At 37.2% G+C, this 19,923-nt stretch overlaps 2 long non-coding RNA genes across 4 annotated transcripts in view; one reads left to right on the plus strand and one right to left on the minus strand.

Annotated features, from left to right (window-relative positions):
- The window catches only part of LOC309845402, a 35,071-nt gene extending 28,762 nt beyond the window's left edge, over positions 1 to 6,309 (plus strand). Inside the window, exon 3 of the long non-coding RNA XR_014301272.1 lies at positions 6,235 to 6,309. This is a non-coding gene — a long non-coding RNA (uncharacterized lncRNA). The remainder of the gene's footprint in view (positions 1 to 6,234) is intronic.
- The window catches only part of LOC309845401, a 51,529-nt gene continuing 34,022 nt past the window's right edge, over positions 2,417 to 19,923 (minus strand). Inside the window, exons 4-5 of one of the 3 annotated variants that reach the window (XR_014301269.1) lie at positions 2,873 to 3,083; positions 2,417 to 2,444 (exon numbers count right to left, since the gene is read on the minus strand). This is a non-coding gene — a long non-coding RNA (uncharacterized lncRNA). Of the gene's footprint in view, positions 2,445 to 2,872; positions 3,088 to 19,923 lie in introns of all 3 variants that reach the window. The other 2 variants (XR_014301270.1, XR_014301271.1) reach the window with 2 other exon arrangements.

A 19,923-nucleotide genomic window follows, 5' to 3' on the forward strand; every position in this document is an offset into this window, starting at 1 on the left:
GTATGGAGAATATTAGGGGCCAAGTGGAAATTATTAGAGTTTCCCCTTCCTCCAGAAATAGAAACCTAAAGGAATAGCACATCTCTATGGAGAACTGTAGAAACTATTGTTGCCTTAAAGACTTGAAAGATGGAGGAACAGTGGTACTCAGAATATCTTCGGTTATCTCACTTTTCTGGCCAATACTGGAGGCTGATGGGTCATAAAGAATTATAGCTTGAGTTTGGAGTACTTCTATTGAGTTCTCTGAATGTTATTACTTCGAGATTACATTAAATCAGATTTCCAACTAGAAGGCTTGTAGACAACACCAGTAGTGTAAATTTAGGAAAAGATGCATGTAATGCTTGGCTTGTGATTACAAATTCTCCCAGGACCACTGTTGAGACAGGATTTTTTTCCTTGTTGTGCTGTATTGGTTGTTGTCAGTTTGGCACCAATGTCACCAGTCCCTTCTAACTTCTGAATTCAAGTTTACCGATGAGAAAAACGTGGAAAAGTTTTGGATGAGGGGATGAGTAGAACTGATTATTCCTTGAAGATTGTAAGGTGATGAGATGCCATACGTCGGTCAGTGCAGTTGGTTTCTGCAGATATCACAGCTGATACAGAGCTCTGCACAAGTCGTGGGGGATGCCCCAGACATCATTCTGAACCCCAACACCGCAGTGGCTATGGACATCACGATCTCTCCACAGTTCCTGCCTGGCAAGTCCTTCTGGGTCTGGACACATGAGTTCCTTAGACTCTCCCTGCCCTCATCTTTGGCTTTTCTTCCATGCCAGTACTTTGCACTCAAGCTATTAGTGACTCTCTCATCCTCTAAATTCCCCTTTCCAGAACTTCATTCCTAGCATCTCCATGTAAGCCATGATTCCTTTTTTAAAACTGCTACACCCCTTATCATGGTTCTGTTTCACTGATAAACAATTTCATAGGAATCTGGAATTGGTTTTTGGCTCTGAGTAGATTTAAATGCATTAATAGCTTCACTGTCAGTGATAAATGGGGGTCTGGTAGTCCATAACTGAGCGCGGCCAGATAGGTACTTAAGTGATCACCCTCTGTTCACCTGGAGCCAACTATTGACAGACAATAAGGAAGGGTGACAGGTAGTTGCTGCAACAGAGAATTCTAGTAGGAACAAAGAGTATAAGATTGATGAGTGAGTTTGTTGCTTCCAAGTATGCTGAAGAACTTAGACAAAGAAAATGATGAGATTGGTGCCTTATATTACAGGTTAAGTCTTGGATAGAGAAAAAAACCTTTCTTGACTGCCTTGAAAGAAATCTTTCTTGTGTACCACATGGTCTAGATCCTGCAGATGGCTGAATCACAACATGAATGGAGTTCATAGCCTCATAAGATAATGCATTTTAAGTTGGCACATTAACTGGGAGAGAGTGGAACCTGGAAGATTGAGATGAGGACATCTGGTCTTATTTCAAATTCTTCTGAGCCTTTCTTCCTGGAAGAAATATCCTTTTTCTCTTGTCCGAGGAAGTTAGCCTTCCCTTACTTGAAGAATCCATAAAGAATTCTTAGGTCTTCTAGAGAAATGCAGATTGTTCTCAACTCACCTTCCCTATCTCTGAGTTTGTAAACCTGTGACAGAATTTAATATTAACTGGTTCCAAGGAGAGAGGTTCAAAAATGATCCGAGATGATCTGAAATGATTGCAAGATTTTGAAAATTTGTATTGGCTAAAACATAAATAATATGTATGGAAATGAATCCTAACTTTGGTAGGCCAATGTGGAAAGAAAACTGGGTTGGTCTAGTCTGAAGGTATTGACATGCATGTACCAACTAGAAACTCTGGTGTCAGTGTATTAACTTCAGCAGCACATGTGGCCTTAAAAACCTGCTTGGCTCTTTGACTGAAAGGTAGATCCAACAGTTTCACCCATTAAATGAAAATGTGATGCCAGAACATCCTCCGTGGACTGTAGGGAAAGGCATGCAAAAGCTTTGGGGGATAGGAATTATTGTGTACACACTGCTCAGATACCCCTTAACTATGAATCCTTTGCCATGCACCAAGGCTTTGAAAATATGTCCATGTGGGGAAAACCGGATCCTTCAAGGGCTTTGTAGTGGCTGTTCTCTACCACGGTGGTTCTTCAGTAGTGGCTATTGGAGCTTGGGTAATTAATGACATTTTGGCTCTCACATGGGTCCAGTGAATCCATAAACCTACCTGTTGGTTAATTTTTTTTTTTTAATATTTATTTATTTATTTGACAGAGAGAGATCCCAAGTAGGCAGAGAGGCAGGCAGAGAGAGAGAGAGGAGGAAGCAGGCTCCCCGCTGAGCAGAGAGCCCGATGCGGGACTCGATCCCAGGACCCTGAGATCATGACCTGAGCCGAAGGCAGCGGCTTAATCCACTGAGCCACCCAGGTGCCCCCTGTTGGTTAATTTCCCAGGTTCAGAAGCCAGATCTGGAATAGAAATATTCAGCAATTAGCAGAATACCATAGTGACTTATTGACCTATGGGGTGAGAGCTAACATTGTAGGAAAGGATAAGTAGAAGTCCCTAGAGCCCATACCACAATAGTAAAGTAATTTCACATTTCTGAAAGGACCACAGACATGAGTGCCCTCATTGATAACTTGCAGCTGACCAAGCAATTATTCCATCATATTGCCATTCAATTCACCTATTGGGCCTAGCAGAGGACTAGTGAATTTTAAGAATGTGAGTAGATTATTATACACTTAATTAGATAATGATGCTCATTGAAGCTGCTGCTTCAGCTGTGGTTTCTTTACTTGGAAAAAACCAACACAACACTTATCTTTCCTGCTAGTGTGCTAATAGACAAACTATACATTATATTATAGTAGGGCTAATTGGTTTGGATTACCTGAGGGCAATAGGGTTGCCATTAATCACTGAAGGCAGAGGGGAAAGGACAGAGAATGGGTATAACCAAGCATCCTGAGGTGTGCATTGAAGTCCTCCCATGCACAGTGGTAACTGGTGACGGCTGGCTGGCATAGCTTCATTCAGGCAGGACTCAGATCCCTAAGGGACGGTTTCGTGACCTCAGATGAAGACAACAGCAAGTTGTGTTACTGGCTTAGGAACAAAAATGGGCAATGTACATTGTAAAAGAAAAATCATAAGTATCACCTATAGTTTTGGGACTCAGAGAAAAAAATGGACTGATGTATAAAATATATGTATTTAAGGATACATGCTTTCCTCTGGTGCCCTGTAATTGTATAGAGAGTTATGGTGATGGAAATTTTTGTAATCCACAGTTTATATCTTATTTGCTATGAGACTGTAAAGTAAAGGAGGAATAAACTTATCCCAGAGATCCCGACTTAGAGCTGAATTGCTTGAAAGTTTCTATACAAGGAGGAGGAATGTATGAGACAGTTGAGACACCACCTTCTCTGTCTTTTTTTCTTTACATCCTTTTTAAGTTAGGGTCATTGCAACTCAATGAGCAGGCCTCTCCTTGTGGAAAGCAGAAACTGATTTCTCCCACTTCACCATAGCCAGGTACAGATAGGTGTCCCAGGGGTGGCCAGTGGGGTGGGTGCACTCCTGCCGGTCTTTGAAGCTAGCTGTGTAGAAGAAGAGATCCGACAATATCCTTCCTGGTTTGGATGATAGGATATATACCCGGTTTCTCAGAGGTAGCAGTGACAGAGTCTCCAATGATCACTTCCTGTGCCCAGAGAGCGATTCTGATATGAGTGCAAGCACGGTGCTGCAGAGCAGTGGGAATGGCCGTGGGGCCCGGGCTGCTCTCCAGTCTGACGCGGGGCCCTGCCTCTGACTAGAGGGCCTCTGTGGTGGTTGTTCTGGTTTTCTTATAGTTCATGTAGTCACTTAAAAAATAAAACTATTTTTTTCTTTTCTGCTTCATAGATGGAGTTGGCTTCTGTTTTTGTTTTTTGTTTTTTAACAACTAAGAATACAGTGATTTTTCGTGGATTGTCTTTGTTTTACAGGTAACTTAGATAACTTACTCCAATCACTATGCTTGTTGATAAGACTAAGTTGTGTGCTTGTATTTAGTTTTTTATAATTCATATTTATTTTCACTTCTAACTGATTATATAAATATTATATATAAAACCAGGATTTCTTTCCCTATGTTTTATTTGCATCTTTTTTTTTTCTTAGACAAAAGTACAACATAACTGTGAAGCTGAACACATTTGGGAGATAGCTGCCTTTGTATAGCAGGAGGCAATAGGGAAGTGTTAAAAATAACGTAAAGTCTAATGGAGTGACAAAACAAGGCCACAAATGTACTTACTCTAAGTCAGACGCTGACAACTTCATTCACAGTCAGTTGCTTTGGGTATAGACATGATTTCAAAATTTAGAATTCTGCTTTGTGGTGTCAGTTATGATAGTAGTCATTTAAAGAGGCATAATGATAGTCCTAAATATATCCTCAGAAGGGAAGATAACTTTAAATCAATAAAATTGTTTCTGTATTACTTCATTAATATTTATGTTCTCAGATCCAATATTGTGATGAATATTTCACATGGATAAATACAATGTGACCTATTGGGCAGAGAGATACATTTCTTTTTTTTTTTTTTAAGATTTTATTTTATTTATCTGACAGAGAGAGAGGTAGAATCACAAGCAGGCAGAGCAGCAGGCAGAGAGAGCGAGAAGCAGGCTCCCCACTGAGCAGAGAGCCAGATGTGAGGCTAGATCCCAGGACCCTTAGATCATGACCTGAGCCACCCAGGTGCCCCTGAGAGATACATTTCTGATGAGGGTTTAAGAGAATTAGAATGTTTTTTTTTTAAAACCCAGTATAGCAGAATTATTATTTACCCAAACAACATTTTTTTAGGTCAAGCAATCAAACTTTCAAGTTGTATGGAAAAAAAGATTATGTTTGTTATAAAAGACCTCTTTCTAACACATTCTAGCATTGTTGTTTGTCTGTACTATATTGACAGTGTTTGAGAATAAAACTCTGAAGATAATTTATCTTATTTACCATTGAAATGCACTTTTAAAATTCATGAGATGACTCTGAAGACCAAGTATACTTCAGATCCATCATTCTTTTTGGCATCTTCTGTACACAAGGCACTAAGTCAACCACCACTGAGTGAATCAGGCAGCAGGCATATGACTCTCTGCCCCACATTGAGCCAAAACAGGCTGATACTTCTTCTAGTCGTACTCTAGCATGGAAGTGCACTCTCTCGGCCCAAGTCTGTAAAATGGGTTTCGCTTTTTATTTCTTTTCTTTTCTTTTTTTAAGATTTTATTTATTTATTTGTTTATTTACCAGAGAGAAAGCATATGCAAGCACAAGCATGGGGAGAAGCAGGCAGGGGGAGAAGCAGGCTCCCTGCTTAGTAGAGAGCCCAATGCCAGACCCTATCCTAGGACCCTTGGATCATGACCTGAACTGAAGGCAGATGCTTACCTGACGTCCAGGTGTCCCTTAGCTTTTATTTCTGACATACACTTGGTGGAAGAAATTTAGCAATGCACTAGGATCCATTCGAAGGCAGGCAACAGTCACATGTTCTGGTTTTTGTTTTGATAGAATATGCCCTGACCTGAACATGAGACGCTAACTGAAGCATCCTTCAGTCTCGTGAATCAGTGCAGCCATGGATATAATCCTTTATGGAAGCCAAATGAAAGGAATGGTTTTGTTCTCTTAGAACTTCAGTGATGATCCCCAGGTAGATCACTCCTAGGCTTGTATTTCTATCTTTGGTATCTCTCGTGAGGTTCTTATATACACTTCCAACAGACAGAGTAGAAGTCTCTTTGTTGAGTTGTGTCTTCCTTCTTCAGGAAGTGTAATAGTCGTTGGAGGGAGTGGAGGTTTGGGGTCTGCTGAGAGGGGTAGGTGGCAACAGGAGGAAAGGTTTACTGCTTTATCTTTCATAACTATTAACTTCATCTCTTCTGTAACACAATTCAGATACTTAGTGAGCACTTACATGTTAGAAGAGGATAAATGTTCTGGTGACAAATATGGACCGAAGGCATCCCCTTGTTAAAAACAAACCTGGGCATGAGAGAGGTCAGTTCCATGACTGTGGTTTGAAGGTCTTCAGTGCTCCACGGTGAGAGGGCATGTGACAGAGGATGGGAAGTTTCCGAAAGCTTTGAGAGACAGAGTGCTATTGCACCATGATAAATGATTGTTACCAAATGGAGGAAATGGGGTGCATCAGCTGTTTATTCTGTTCCCTCCCTTCCCATTCTTGTCAGGTGCTGTAGGATCCTATGTATTTGCATTGCTCACCACGGAAATGCTTTCTGGAATAGGATGGTGCTGCTGTGAAGGGAAGAGCACAGTGTCCTCACCACACAGTGTTCCTCTCGTAAGTAAAGCTCTTGGTTGATCTTAATGGGTCAGAGCTCTTAAAGCAGAAGGAGCTTCAACTCTTAAAGGCACAGGGAGGGGACCAATGATCAAATACCTTCAAGATTTTTCAGTTACTGTGGCCAAGATGAGTGTAAATGATGCCCTTTTTGAATAATAACAATTTAAGTCGCATCTCTTATTAAATGTATTTATTAACCATGAGAACATTTTATTACATGGCTACCGCATGCGATGCTATTTTCATCAGGTGCCCATGGTTAGGTGTTTGCAGATAGTTGTCTCCAGGAAACCACTGAAAGTTAATCCCCAAAAATCCAGTCTCCTTGGCTTCATAGCCAAATTTGCAGGAAATTTAAAGCATAATACACATTTTGGAATGGCAGTGCTGTATTTCAGAAGGTCAGAAAGCCAAGATGTTCATTGAAATAGCTTTGTTGTTAATATACTGTATATGGAAACTGTTAGGCATAATATATTCAGTAGCCAAAGAACTCTGTTTTCTCCCAATAATTTGAAACCAAAGAGTTAAGAACACAGAATGCACCTAGAGGCAAGAAAGAATGGTACTTTGTTGCTACTGAATTCACAAATCTATTAGGAAACTTCAGTTTAGTCCTGTTTATCAGGAGTGAAACTTTTCTGTTTCTACAGTAGAAAAATGACATCAATTTAGCTCTGTACTTTGCCAACCCCCGCCTGTCACATTTTTTGAATTATCACAGTTGTCCATCAATTGTGTCACGGTGGAGTAGAAGATTGGGCCGTGGGTTGCGTCCTGTTAAGGATATATACAGCTTTCCATAAAACATTCATAAGGATATTGCTCTCATTCTTTTCTGTAGGATAACTTTTTTGTTTGCTTTATTTTTGTTGTTCTTTAACTTTTAGAGCAACGTGAACAGTTTCCTAGTCACGAGGACCTTCATGAAGACCTTTTAGAACGTTCTTACTTTCAGAGACTTCACAATCTTGGAATGAGGCCCTGTTCCTCCCACAGTTCAGCCTGTATTCCTTAAACCGAGCTAATTGTCTGAGGTCACAGGACTCTATTGATGGTTTTGCATGTCCAAATAGTTATTGTGAATTCTGCCCAGAGTAATGGATCAAAATAGGCAGTTAATTCAAGGTTTGAAAAATTAATGTAATCTGCAATTTTAATGGTGCAAGGAAATTTAAAGGTCTCTTAGTTCAACACATTTATTTTGCAGATGAGAAAACAAATGTCCAGGAAGGCTTTACATTTTGCCAGGGGTCATGTAGCCTGTTAATGGCAGAGCTGGTGTCAGAGAAAAGATTTTTACCTCGTAATTCAAAGCTCTTTCTTTTAAATTATGAAATGTTAAGCCACAGTGAAAAGCCCAGAGAATAACCTGATCCACACTTATGTATCCACCCAGTTTTGTCAAATCTTACCCTTTTTGTTAGACTTCCTTTATTTTTTTTGAAGAAAAAGCCAGATTCAATAAAGCCCCTTGTATAATTTATACTATAATATTTCTCATACTGACTTCTAAATTTGCTATTGTTATGAGAAGATGCATAGATACTACTTCTCTTTATAGTATATGGTTGTTTGACATGGGTTAGAACAGTATCTAAGTAGTATCTTACTTTTTATATTCTTCTGAAGCTTTTTATTGCCTACCATTGTTTTTGAGATTTTCTTTTTTATTGTTATTAATTTTTAAAAATTTTTTATAAACATATAATGTATTTTTATTCCCAGGGGTACAGGTCTGTGAATCGCCAGGTTTGCACATTTCACATCACTGTTTTTGAGATTTTCTTAATGCTGAAGTACATAGCTATGGTTTATTCATATGGTAAAATATATTGCAATGTTTTCCTTTTGAGGTATATTTAGATTTTAGAAAAAGGACTATCATAAGCCATGCTTTAGTAATAAATGTTTTTGGTATGTGTCTTCTCATGCACAAGTGCATAGATTTGTTGATTCTATATTTAGAAGTTGTAATGTTTCAACATTACGCAGTATTGTCAAATGACTCTCCACAGCGCTGTACAGCAGTGTTACATAATTCTAACAGCAGTGTTACGTAATGCTAATCTGATGGCTAGATCATGGTTCTTCATGGGTTTCTTTCATCTGTGTTTCCCATGTTAACTGTAAAGTTGATTATCTCTCTCTCTCTATCTATCTATCTATATATAGGTAGATAGATATAGATATAGATAGATATTTATCCATTGACTATTGCTGAAACAATATAGGGCAACCAACCAAGCCAGAACTCAGAGGCAGTCATTTATTTTCTGTGGGTCTGCAGGCCACCTGGTACGGCTCTGCTTCAGGACTAGGTCTGTGGCTCCACATTTGTTCCATGTGTCTCTTATCCTCCTTGGGCCAGTGAGCCAGCTAGTGATTCTCTTCTTGCACCAAAGTCAGGAGCACTGGAGTGCAAAATCCATTAGTCAAAGCATTTCAGGTTTTTCTTGGGACACTCTGCTTATGTCCCTTTGACCAAAGCAAAGCCCTTAGCTGAATCTGACATCCAAAACGAGTGGGGAATACTCCTCCCTTGTGAGACTATGGCATAGGCACATAACTACTGCAGGGGAGGGAAGAATTGTCACCAACATATTTATTGGTCATTTGGTTTGATCTTCTGTGAATTGCTGGTTCATAATCTTTGCTCATTTTGTCTGGGGTTGCTTATTACATTTTTACTTATTGCTTTGTAGTTATTCTTTATATATTCTGATTGTTATCAATTACAAGATTATGAAAATCATGATGTGGCTTATCTTTTTGTTTATGATATTTTTCTTGTAAAGAAGTTTAAAATTTCACTGCAGCCTAAATACTTACAATCTTTTCCTTTATGGTTTGGGTTCATAGTGTTTTGTTCTAGAAAATTATCTCTATTTTTAGGTCATTGATATATTCCCCAGTGTTATCTTCTAAAATTTTAAAGTTTAATTTTTACACCTAGGTCCATGATTTGTTCAGAACTTTAAAATTTTTTCTAATACTTATTCTTATAAATTTTCTTACATATTTACATAAATATTCATGCCATTTGTGAATAATAAAATTTGATCTCTTTCTAATTCTTTAAAAGATTTTATTTTATTTATTTGACAGAGATACAGTGAGAGAGGGAACACAAGTAGGGTGAATGGGAGAAGGAGAAGCAGCTTCGCACTGAGCTGGGAGCCCCCATGTGGGGCTCAATCCCAGGACCCTGGGATCATGACCTGAACTGAAGGCAGATGCTTAAGTGACTAAGCCACCCAGGCGCCCCTCTTTCTTTCTAATTCTTAAATATTTTATTTCTTACGATACTAAACCAGAAAAATGTTGAATAGAGATTGTGCAGCAAGTATCATCTTCCCTCTCTGATGTTAAAGGAAATTTTTTAACTTTTTAAAAAGTTTTATTTAAATTTCAATTAACATACAATGTAATATTAGTTTCAGGTGTACGATATAAGTGATTCAGTACTTCCACACAACACCTGGTGCTCATCACAAGTGTACTCCTAAATCTCCATCACCCAATTAACCCATCCCTACTCCCTTCCCCTCTGGCAACCATCGATTTGTTCTTTATGTTAAGAATCTGTTTCTTGGGTTTCCTCTCTTTTTTTCCCCCTTTGCTCGTCTGTTGTTTCTTAAATTCCACATATGAAGCAAATCATGTGGTATTTGTGTTTCTCCAACTTTCTTCCATTGGTATTATACACTCTAGCTCCATCTATGTTGTTGCAAATGGCAAGATTTCATTCCTTGTTGTGGCTGAAAAATATTCTATTGGATATATATATATATATCACATCTTTATCCATTCATCTAACTGATGGACATTGGGCAGCTTCCATAATTTGGCTGTTTTAGATAATGCTGTTATAAACCTAATGGTGCATGTATCCCTTTGATTAATACTTTTGTATTCTTTGGGTAAATACCTAGGATGCAATTGTTGGATCATGGATTAGTTCTATTTTTAACTTTTTGAGGGATCTTTATACCATTTCCCAGAGTAGTACAGAGCTGTACCAGTTTGCATTCCCACTAACAGTGTACAAGGGTTCTTCTTTCTCCATATCTTCACCAACACCTGTCATTTCTTGTGTTGTTGATTTTAGCCACTCTGACAGGTATGAGATGATGTCTCATTATAGTTTTGATGTGCATTTCCATGATGATCAGTGATTATGAACATATTTTCATGTGTTTGTTGGTCATTGTATGTGTTCTTTGGAGAAATGTTCATTCATGTCTTCTACCCATTTTTTATTTGGATTATTTGTTTTTAGAGTGTTGAGTTTCATAAGTTCTTTATGTATTTTGGATACCAACCCCTTATCAGATATGTCATTTGTGACTATCTTCTCCCATTCAGTAGGTTGCCTTTTAGTTTTGTTGGTTGTTTCCTTCATTGTGCAGAAGCTTTTTATTTTGATGAAGTCCCAGTTAGTTAGTTTGTTTATTTATTTTTAGTCACTAAAGAAGCTCAAAAGCAAATTTGAACTCTTATTTTATTATTTGCATGGGGTATCCACATTACCCACAGCCTATGTTTATGGGTTCATTGGTTTTATTTCAGAAACTAAAGTAACAGTACCCCAGGTTGAGGAAGGAGGGAAGACTAAGGATTTAAACAATAAAGCATGGCTTTAATAGAAAAAGTATATACATTTTAGTGTAAATGACAAGGAATTCAAAATTTTATTGAAATAAATCTTAGAGATTTTGTCTCATTCAGTATAAAACTGGTAACCATAATAAATTCCACCCACAAATGGAAAAGTGAGTACAAAAAAAAAGAGGAAATAAAATTCAATGAACCTGTTAAAACAGAGGGTTTTTTCTGACATCATAAAATTTCAATATTTTTTCAGAATTAAATTGCTTTGTCCCTTAAAGAGAAAACTCAATTTCAGACATTACAAATGAGACTCTATTCTCCTCTCTACATTCTGGTACAGCTGTTTGTAGGTCATTCAGTAACATTTGCTCCTGCTGTTTGCAGTTCTCTCCACTTGCTCATCAGTTTTCAACTGATGTAAGAGCAGGAAAATGTCTATAGATATTATAATTATTATAAATGTGTATAATCTTGAAAGATGAAATACAACCTATGCCTAGAATTCTCTAGTTTTGGGGGGACAAATGGGCACATAATAATGAAACATGGCCTAGATATTCCCCACATCAAAGGTTATGCAAGAGATTGTTGAATAGAATTACAATTTCTGGCATTACAATTAGCTCAGGGTGAGGGGTGCAATAGAGTCTCTTCAAAATACTGTTGAGCACTTCTCTTTAACAAAGTCATTCAGGTACTAAAAGGTTGAACATTTAAATTTGGTTTACAGTAATATTGGTGATTCTCTGTTCTTCAGCAGTCCTGTTTCTGCACTGATATCATTGGGAGTTGATGAGTTAACATGTGGAAACTGAATTCACATATTTGGAGTCAGCTGTCCACATTAAGTTCTGCTTCTTCCCTTCATGGCCATTCTCCTCTCCGTCTCCCAGTGTCCTCCGTGTTATTCCTTATGCTCCACAAGTAAGTGAAACCATATGATAATTGACTACCAGTAGTTTTTTTTTTTAAGATTTTATTTATTTATTTTACAGAGAGAGATCACAAGTAGACAGAGAGGCAGGCAGAGAGAGAGAGAGGGAAGCAGGCTACCTGCTGAGCAGAGAGCCCGATGCGGGGCTCGATCCCAGGACCCTGAGATCATGACCTGAGCCTAAGGCAGAGGTTTAACCCATGGAGCCACCCAGGCACCCAGTTTATTTTTGCTTCTGTTTCGTTTGCCTTAGGAGACAAACCTGGAAAGAAGTTGCTATGGCAATGTGGAAGAGGTTACTACCTGTGTTTGCCTCTAGCATTTTTATGCTTTTGGGTCTCATGTTTAGGTTTTTAGACCATTTTGAATTTATTTTGGTGAATGGTATAAGAAAGTGGTTTGGTTTCTTTTGTTGACATGTTGCTGTCCAGTTTTCCCAGCACCATTTGTTGAAAAGATGGTCTTTTCCCATTGAATATTCTTTCAAATATTTGTTGAAAGATTAATAAATGTTAATCTAAAATTCTATATAAAATGTCAAACTAAAATATTATGGAATACAGACAAAACAAAAAAAAGCTTGTATCAGTTGCATACTCTTACTAATGGCAAAACTAAAGAAGAAAATGGAAATAAAATCTCTAAAGGAAGGATTAAAATGCAAGAAAGAATATTAATAAAAATCGATATCTATGTAAGTAAAATAAGCACTGATTGAGTAAATTAGCAATAACAATAATGACTAATGATTGAAATGTCAAAACAGGGTAGAACAAAATATTGAACAATAATAATACTGCAGACAAGGAGACGATCTAAATTAAAGCTCCAAGGCCCTCAAATGCTTTTGATTGAGAGTAAAGATGTTGATAAAATTTAGACTCTAAGCAATTTTACATGAGGAATTTTAAGAATATTTACTAAAAGACGGGCGCCTGGGTGGCTCAGTGGGTTAAAGCCTCTGCCTTCGGCTCAGGTCATGATCCCAGAGTCCAGGGATCAAACCCCGCATCGGGCTCTCTGCTCTGCGGGGAGCCTGCTTCCCCCTCTCTCTCTGCCTGCCTCTCTGCCTACTTGTGATCTCTGTCTGTCAAATAAATAAATAAAATCTTTAAAAAAAAAAAAAGAATATTTACTAAAAGAAAAAATTGAATCTATAACATTAACCAGTAGAGAGGGATGGGATAAAGACTTGATCAATCTAGAAGAAATTTGGAAATGAAAATAAACAAAAAGGCAAATCATGGTAAAGCGGAATCAAACAAAAACATAGAAAAATCCCAAAATAGAAGATCAAGGAGTTTTTTCGTTTTTGTTTTTGGAGAATGAGAAAGGATAAACCAAGTACGCAATTACTAGAAAAGGTTAATGTAATTATATTAAGGTCTGAAAAAATTAAAACAAAAACTAAGATTTAATAAGACAATGACAACAAAAAGACAACTGAAAACAACATAAAGCCAAGAAATAACGTAACAAAATCTTAGTTCTTTGAAAGAATAAATAATGATCCAATCTGGGAAAGTTAAGACTAAAGAAGATACTAATAAACATTATTAGAAATGAAAAAGGTAAAAAGTGAAATACAGCTACGAATGGAAAATAACAAAAGAATACAATGGAAAACTTTATGCAAATACATTTGAAAACTTAGACAAAATGATCTTCTTTTGAGCGAAATCTGCCTGACCCTAAAAGAAGTGAATCAGATTAGATCTATAATCATTAAATAAATTAAATGAAGAGTTGAATATATATCTTGCCAAAGCAAATAGCGATTTAAAAAGTTTTATAGGTTATGAACTAATATAGGCTATACTTATATTGTCAAGAAATTGATAATTCCTCTCTTCTGCAAAAAACAAGGAATAGCAAGATTGAGGTGACTCACCAAATCATTTTACAAGGCTAGAACCTTAATTCTAAAACAGAGAAAAATAGTAAAAGAAAAGAATATCATCAGTTAATCTTGTTTATTTATCTTTTATCTCTTTAATATTTGCCATGTTAATTTCTTCATTGGGGTGTTGGTTAAACAGATAAAAAATAATGAAACTTAAATATGTGTATGGTGTTAATTTGTGATATTCTTTAAAAGGAGAGAAGTGTTAAGTAGGAAGAATTTAAAATTATTGTATATGTCAATTCTAAAGTTTATTTTAGATTTTAACTATACTCTTCACTCCCTTAAGAAGTAGAGAGTTGATAGGCAATCAGTACCTTTTTATGTGAATATTGTGTGATTTCAGTAGGGCTCATAAATAATGTCGTCTAAGAGTTTGCCTGCAGCAGATGCTGTCAGAACCCTGATGTGTCCTGAGTACTTCCCCTATGCATGCTGACCTTTTGACTTCTCATGTAAGCATGAACAACTCTGGCCTGAAGGGTTCTCAGACCTTTGGTACGAGCTCAGCCCATAGGCAGGGAAGACCAGAAGTTCTGGGGCAGTCAAAATCCTCCAGAAGAGGTCTTCAACCAATGACTATTGGGAACTGGTGGATAAATAACCCTAGCTCCACAGTTGGCAGAACTGAGGTATGACATATATAGCTTTCTAGAGTTCACTACCAGGATTCAACCCAATTTCCCAGGTGGAAAACCCACTTGGTAATTTACTTTTCACTGGTTCCCTTCCCTTCCCCAACCCACTCTAATCCTCCACTGCTGTATTCTGGAATCATCTCTCAAATAAACTGTTTATCCTTGTCTTGGGATCTTCTGGGGAAATTCAGCCAAAGACATTGTACCATTTGCCTATAGTAATTACCCTGTGAGGGGAAATAATGTCCTGTAGCCAAATTTGAGAAATTTTAGTATTTGCTTCCTTCTTGCAGCTTATGGATTTAAGAAATTGAATGGTAAAAAATAATGTATCACTTTTTAAAAAATCCAGCATTATAAAAATTGAACACCCCTAATAGTATTTTCTTCTAACACTTAAAATTTCTTTGAATTAGTGTTGTGCAATATCACTTTGGGAAATAGAAGGATGCAATAGAAGTAGAAACTAGAAAATTATTCATTCTATTTGTCATTTATTGAATACCTACTTTAAGCCAGGTAGTAAGAATAAAAAGATAAATAAGACAATGTCTTTGCCCTTAAAATCCTTCCATCTAGTAAAATTTAATCCATATATTATTTTCCTAACAGATCTTGAAAAGAAAACTTTTCATTTCAGGCAGTATTTGTGAGAAAATTAAACAGCTTATGTATTTGGCTTGTTAGCATAATTTTGTCTTATTTTTAATGTGCATGCTGATCTGTCATAATTTACCGGATGGAAAGAACAATACACCTGGCCATGTATCTGAATGCTTTGTCTTTTCCTAGAACAAATCCTAACCCCAAAATTCTTTGTAATGAAGAATAAGTTGCTTCATTACAAAGATGGGCTAATATATATTCTGTGTTTCTCAAAGGCAATTCTTCAAGAGCAGTCTTTCAGAGAAAGCATAAAATTAGGAGAGTTATGAGATTAGAAATTACGCTTTTTAATATCCCTCAAATAATGAGAGTCCATTCAATAGTTTTTATATTTGTACTAACTAACATGTAGGTCAATAACATGATATGTATGACTTTGATGGAAAAACTGAGGGACTATAAAATCTGTATGAATGTTGGCATTTCATGCCAAACAATTTAAAGTTGATATATATATATATATATATATATATATAGTTTTTCATTTTTGTTTTGGTTTTTTTAGAGAGAGCACCAGTGGGGAGGGGCAGAGGGAGAAGAAGGAGAGAATCCTAAGTAGGCTCTACTCTCAGTGCAGAGCCCAATGTGGGGCTTGATCTCACCATACTGAGATCATGACCTGAGCTGAAATGAATATGCTTAACCAACTGAGCCACCTGGGCAACCCTAGAGTTAATATTTAAAAGCTACATAGGCAGTAATTTGTACTGTTTGAATTTGCTAAGTTGACTTTCTACCTCAAGTAACCACATGAAAGCTTGTTTCTTTCTGGTTATGGCTGAAAGGAACACGGGAATAATAGACCCTAATGCTATGACTGTGGTCAGATGGAGAGCCTTCCATGATTATAATAGCCTTTCAGTAGAGAGAAAGGACACTGTAATAAAGGGAAATGTTGGGAGCAAAAGAAAAAAATTAAATATGTTGGATATCTTAGTCTCCTTTCCTTGCTGCTTCACTCCTTAAATTCAAATCCCAAACTGAAATCACCCTCCTCTCAGTGAAACCACACATAACTGTTAAAAATGTCATTATGGTCTCTCTTTCTCACAGAGTGCTTTGTTTTATACAAAATTTATTCCTATCCAGGATTTGTTAGATGTATATGCGATGTAACAGCCTAGCTACAGTGCTATCTCCTTGAGGGAAGAGAGAACCTGTTTTATTTCTTCTTTCTCTCAAACTACTTGGTACTATTTGGGTACTTTCCAAGTCCTTGAATAATTACTTAGTGGCTTGTTGACAAAATAACTGACTTTATTACCGGTGACCAGAGTTATATATTTCAGTACTAATATAGTGATAGGAAGAAATGGAGATGGGGAAAAGAGAAATGGGTGAGGAGAGAAGGGAGAAATAGAGAAAAGGAATGAATGAATATAGATATATTCTGGGAAGTACTTTCTTCTGTTTGTGAAATGAGACTTTCAAGATTGAGTCTCTTCCCTACACAAATATGGTCAACATTTGCCAGACATCTCACAGTTCCTTTTCTTTCTTTCCAGTCTTCTTTAGTTCCCACACCCACGAACATATCCTGAAATGGGTCAATACCAACCTTTCTCTGTTTCAACAATCTTTAACTCCAGGATAACACTGTAATCAGCTTCTGTCTTTCCAATGCGCTCATACCTATTCCTATCTCACCTACTTTGACTTCCAGCTGTTTTCTAGTCCTTTCATCCTTTGATCTCCTTCTAATCAATCTCCTGCCCTTACCAACCCAGTCAGATCTAAGCTCATAGTTTAATACCTCATCCACCACCCACCTGCACCCTCAAAAAAACTTTGCCTTATCTTCCTCTTTTTCCATCATCTGACCTAATAGAACTAAACCTGGATCTAACCCATTATTTACCTTCTCAATTCCCAAATGTAGGAAGATGAATCAGCTGCTGGAGAAAATCATGCAGCTTTTTCAGATTGAAGCTGCAAAAATGTTGCAGTCTTCAAACCTGACTTCTTTTGTTTCTTCTGCTTGTTTTTATTTTTTACCTTGATTTAATTAAATATTTTTATTTGAATATAGCTGACACACAATGTTCTATTAAAATCAGGTGTTCTCTCTGTGTTATGCTGTCCTGACCTCAAAGATAGATACCAGCTGTCACCACAGGACACTGTTACAGTATCATTGACTGTAGTTCCGAAGGATCTTCTTAGCACTAGTCTAACTCCCTCTAAAAGCATGCCTCGCCTCACAAGGATGTTCAGGGCCCAGCACAACCAGAGTGTGTGCTACAGACATGTTTGATAATAGATGAAAATCTTCCACATTGAAGGGATAATGATTTCTCTAAATATCTCACCATTTTGCTCTTCTGCTTTAAAAAAAAAACAAAAATAATGGCTCTAAATAAAATTTGAATCCCTTAGCATACCATACAAGACCCCCTCTGTACTTGCTTCTTCCATCTCTTTTCCTTTGACTATCCAGCCCTCAACCATGCTTGTGGAAAACCAAGCACCCCAGGTTCCTCCCCTCTGTCCCATTTCACAGGTGAGGGACTGGTGGGGTTTTGTCATGTAGTAGATTCCTTTTTGAAGTCTGGCTAAATGACTGTGAATTAGTCCCCTAGCATCTCTGGACTTTGAGATTTGGTTCCTAAATGGCAATACCGTTTGATTAGGACAAGTGTATATATAGTGATGAAAACACACTGTATATATCTTCTGTCCCTTCAGGTCTTTCTCAATTTAAGTGATATTTTCATGTTTAGCAGATGATGATGTGTTCCAGTAATCATCACCACAATTTCGTGTATTTTTACCACTGCTCAGAATATCCTTTCCTGGTTGGCTTTTACTCTCCCTTCAAGATTTAATTTGATGTTTGTGAAGTACAGAGAGTCTTCTTTGAATGCCAGACCAGGCCAAATGTCTCTTCTACATTTCTTCAAGGCACTCAGACAACCCATTCACAGTCTTTTCCACATTATATTAAAATTATCCAAGATGTATGTCTGCCTCTCTCACTTGCTTGTAAGTTTCTGTGCCTAATTTGTCTGCCACACACAGCACATCTGACACAGAGTGTATACGCAAGACGTTGGCTGGACTGACGTGCAAAACTAGAGAGCGAACAAACAGTGACCCATTTTATTAAAATATTTAAGGATATGACACTACCACATGTCGGGGGGGGGAAGGAAGGTGGAAACAGAGCTATATATAGGTTGTACTATTCAAATAATCACTGATAAATTGTTTTAAAAGATTTAGGTTTAATACGGTGTGATGACAGGGAGATGGGAAGCTTATCTTAAAGCAGTCTTTACTTTATCCCAAGTTGACTTTTAAACATCAGAAGAAAGTCCACTAGCTATTGTCTGGTTACCAAAGAGGTAAGGAGAGCCAGGAAAGTGAAGCAGCTTCCATTTTGTTTTTAAAATCATTTTGGGGGCATTGAGGCTAAATAGAACTGAAACAATATTTTTTCGGTTAATTGCGGTATTTCAGGATTTGAAATTCTTTTTTTTTGGTCATACTCTTGCTGAGGACCTTCTCGTTGTATATATTTCTGATCTCCACTTCCAAACAGAAAGACTGATGTTGGAGAAAAGCCATGGACTGTCTTTTGTTTATGTGGGACTCTGTGGTGTGATTTTATTTTTATTTGCTAATAATTAATCGGAGTCACAGTGGAAAAGTGTAGTTCTTCTATTTTTAATGCAGGCCCTTCTGTGACCTACGCTGTCTCTGTTATGTGCCATTTCTAGAACTGCCTGTGCATGGAGCTTAATGATTGCTGAGTTCTAATAGAATGTGCCTGGTTTATTAAGTTAGAGGATTATTTCTGCTTCATCTTCAAAAGAGCAACTGGGCTGTTTACTTTTTGGTTTCCTAGTTGATAACCAATTATATTAACTGGAATAGTATTTAACCTCTCTTTTTTTAGTACATGGGAGACCTAATAATGAAGGAGGACCCCATCCTTGGGGGACCCCATCTATGTTTCCATTACGGTATTATGCACAATGACACACCATGGTTGTGTTATTTGTCAACTTTACTGAGAACTTCCTTCCTGTTTCTTCTATGTATTCTTTCCAAAAGTCAAAACTATGATTCACTCAAAGTGGAAATTTATACATCTCACTGACAGTAAAAGTTAATCCAAGCATAGAGCTCACAAGTACCAAAATGGTTTTCCTTAGCCGAGTATTTTTAGTTAGTAGCCAAACATTTAAGATGATAGAATTGATAAATGTTTACAGCTTATGGCCTGTTCACCCTTGAGAAGGACCCAACCCCAACTTTTTCCATAACATGACCTAAATCAAAAGACCCATGGATGTTCTGTTTTGGAAGTTAAGAAGAATACCGATGTTTTTGATCACATAAATAATCCCACTTCCAGAATTAAGCTGCAGGGGACCCAGCAAATAGAAATAGGAACTTCTGTCAAGAAACATCTTTGAATGTGCTTTGGGTTAGCCTTTGTCCAGTATTTGATAAAGTTTCTAGAATTCTCACTATGAAATGGATGATTTGGTTCTGGAAAACTGTCCAAACCTTTGTGACTACAGCAGAAATAGAAATGCCTTAATAATGTCCCCATGTAGGACACTTTATTGTGAGCAACAATAGTGTGCCCCATAAGTCACTTCCAAAATTGCATGCCTATGTAGGCATGATGATTTGTCTTAGATATTTACCCAACTGAGTTTGAGAAATTTCTTTTTAAGGCAATAATTTCAAATATCTGCTCCAGAGGTAGCTATTTATTTCCAAAGCTTCCAAGAGTTACATGTTTAGATTCAAAAAAAATCTAAAATTCACTTGGGAAAAATAAAATAAAAAAGATAAACTGAAGTG

This window comes from Mustela nivalis (genome assembly GCF_964662115.1).
Source record: "Mustela nivalis genome assembly, chromosome: 12".
NCBI classification, from domain to species: Eukaryota; Metazoa; Chordata; class Mammalia; order Carnivora; family Mustelidae; genus Mustela; species Mustela nivalis.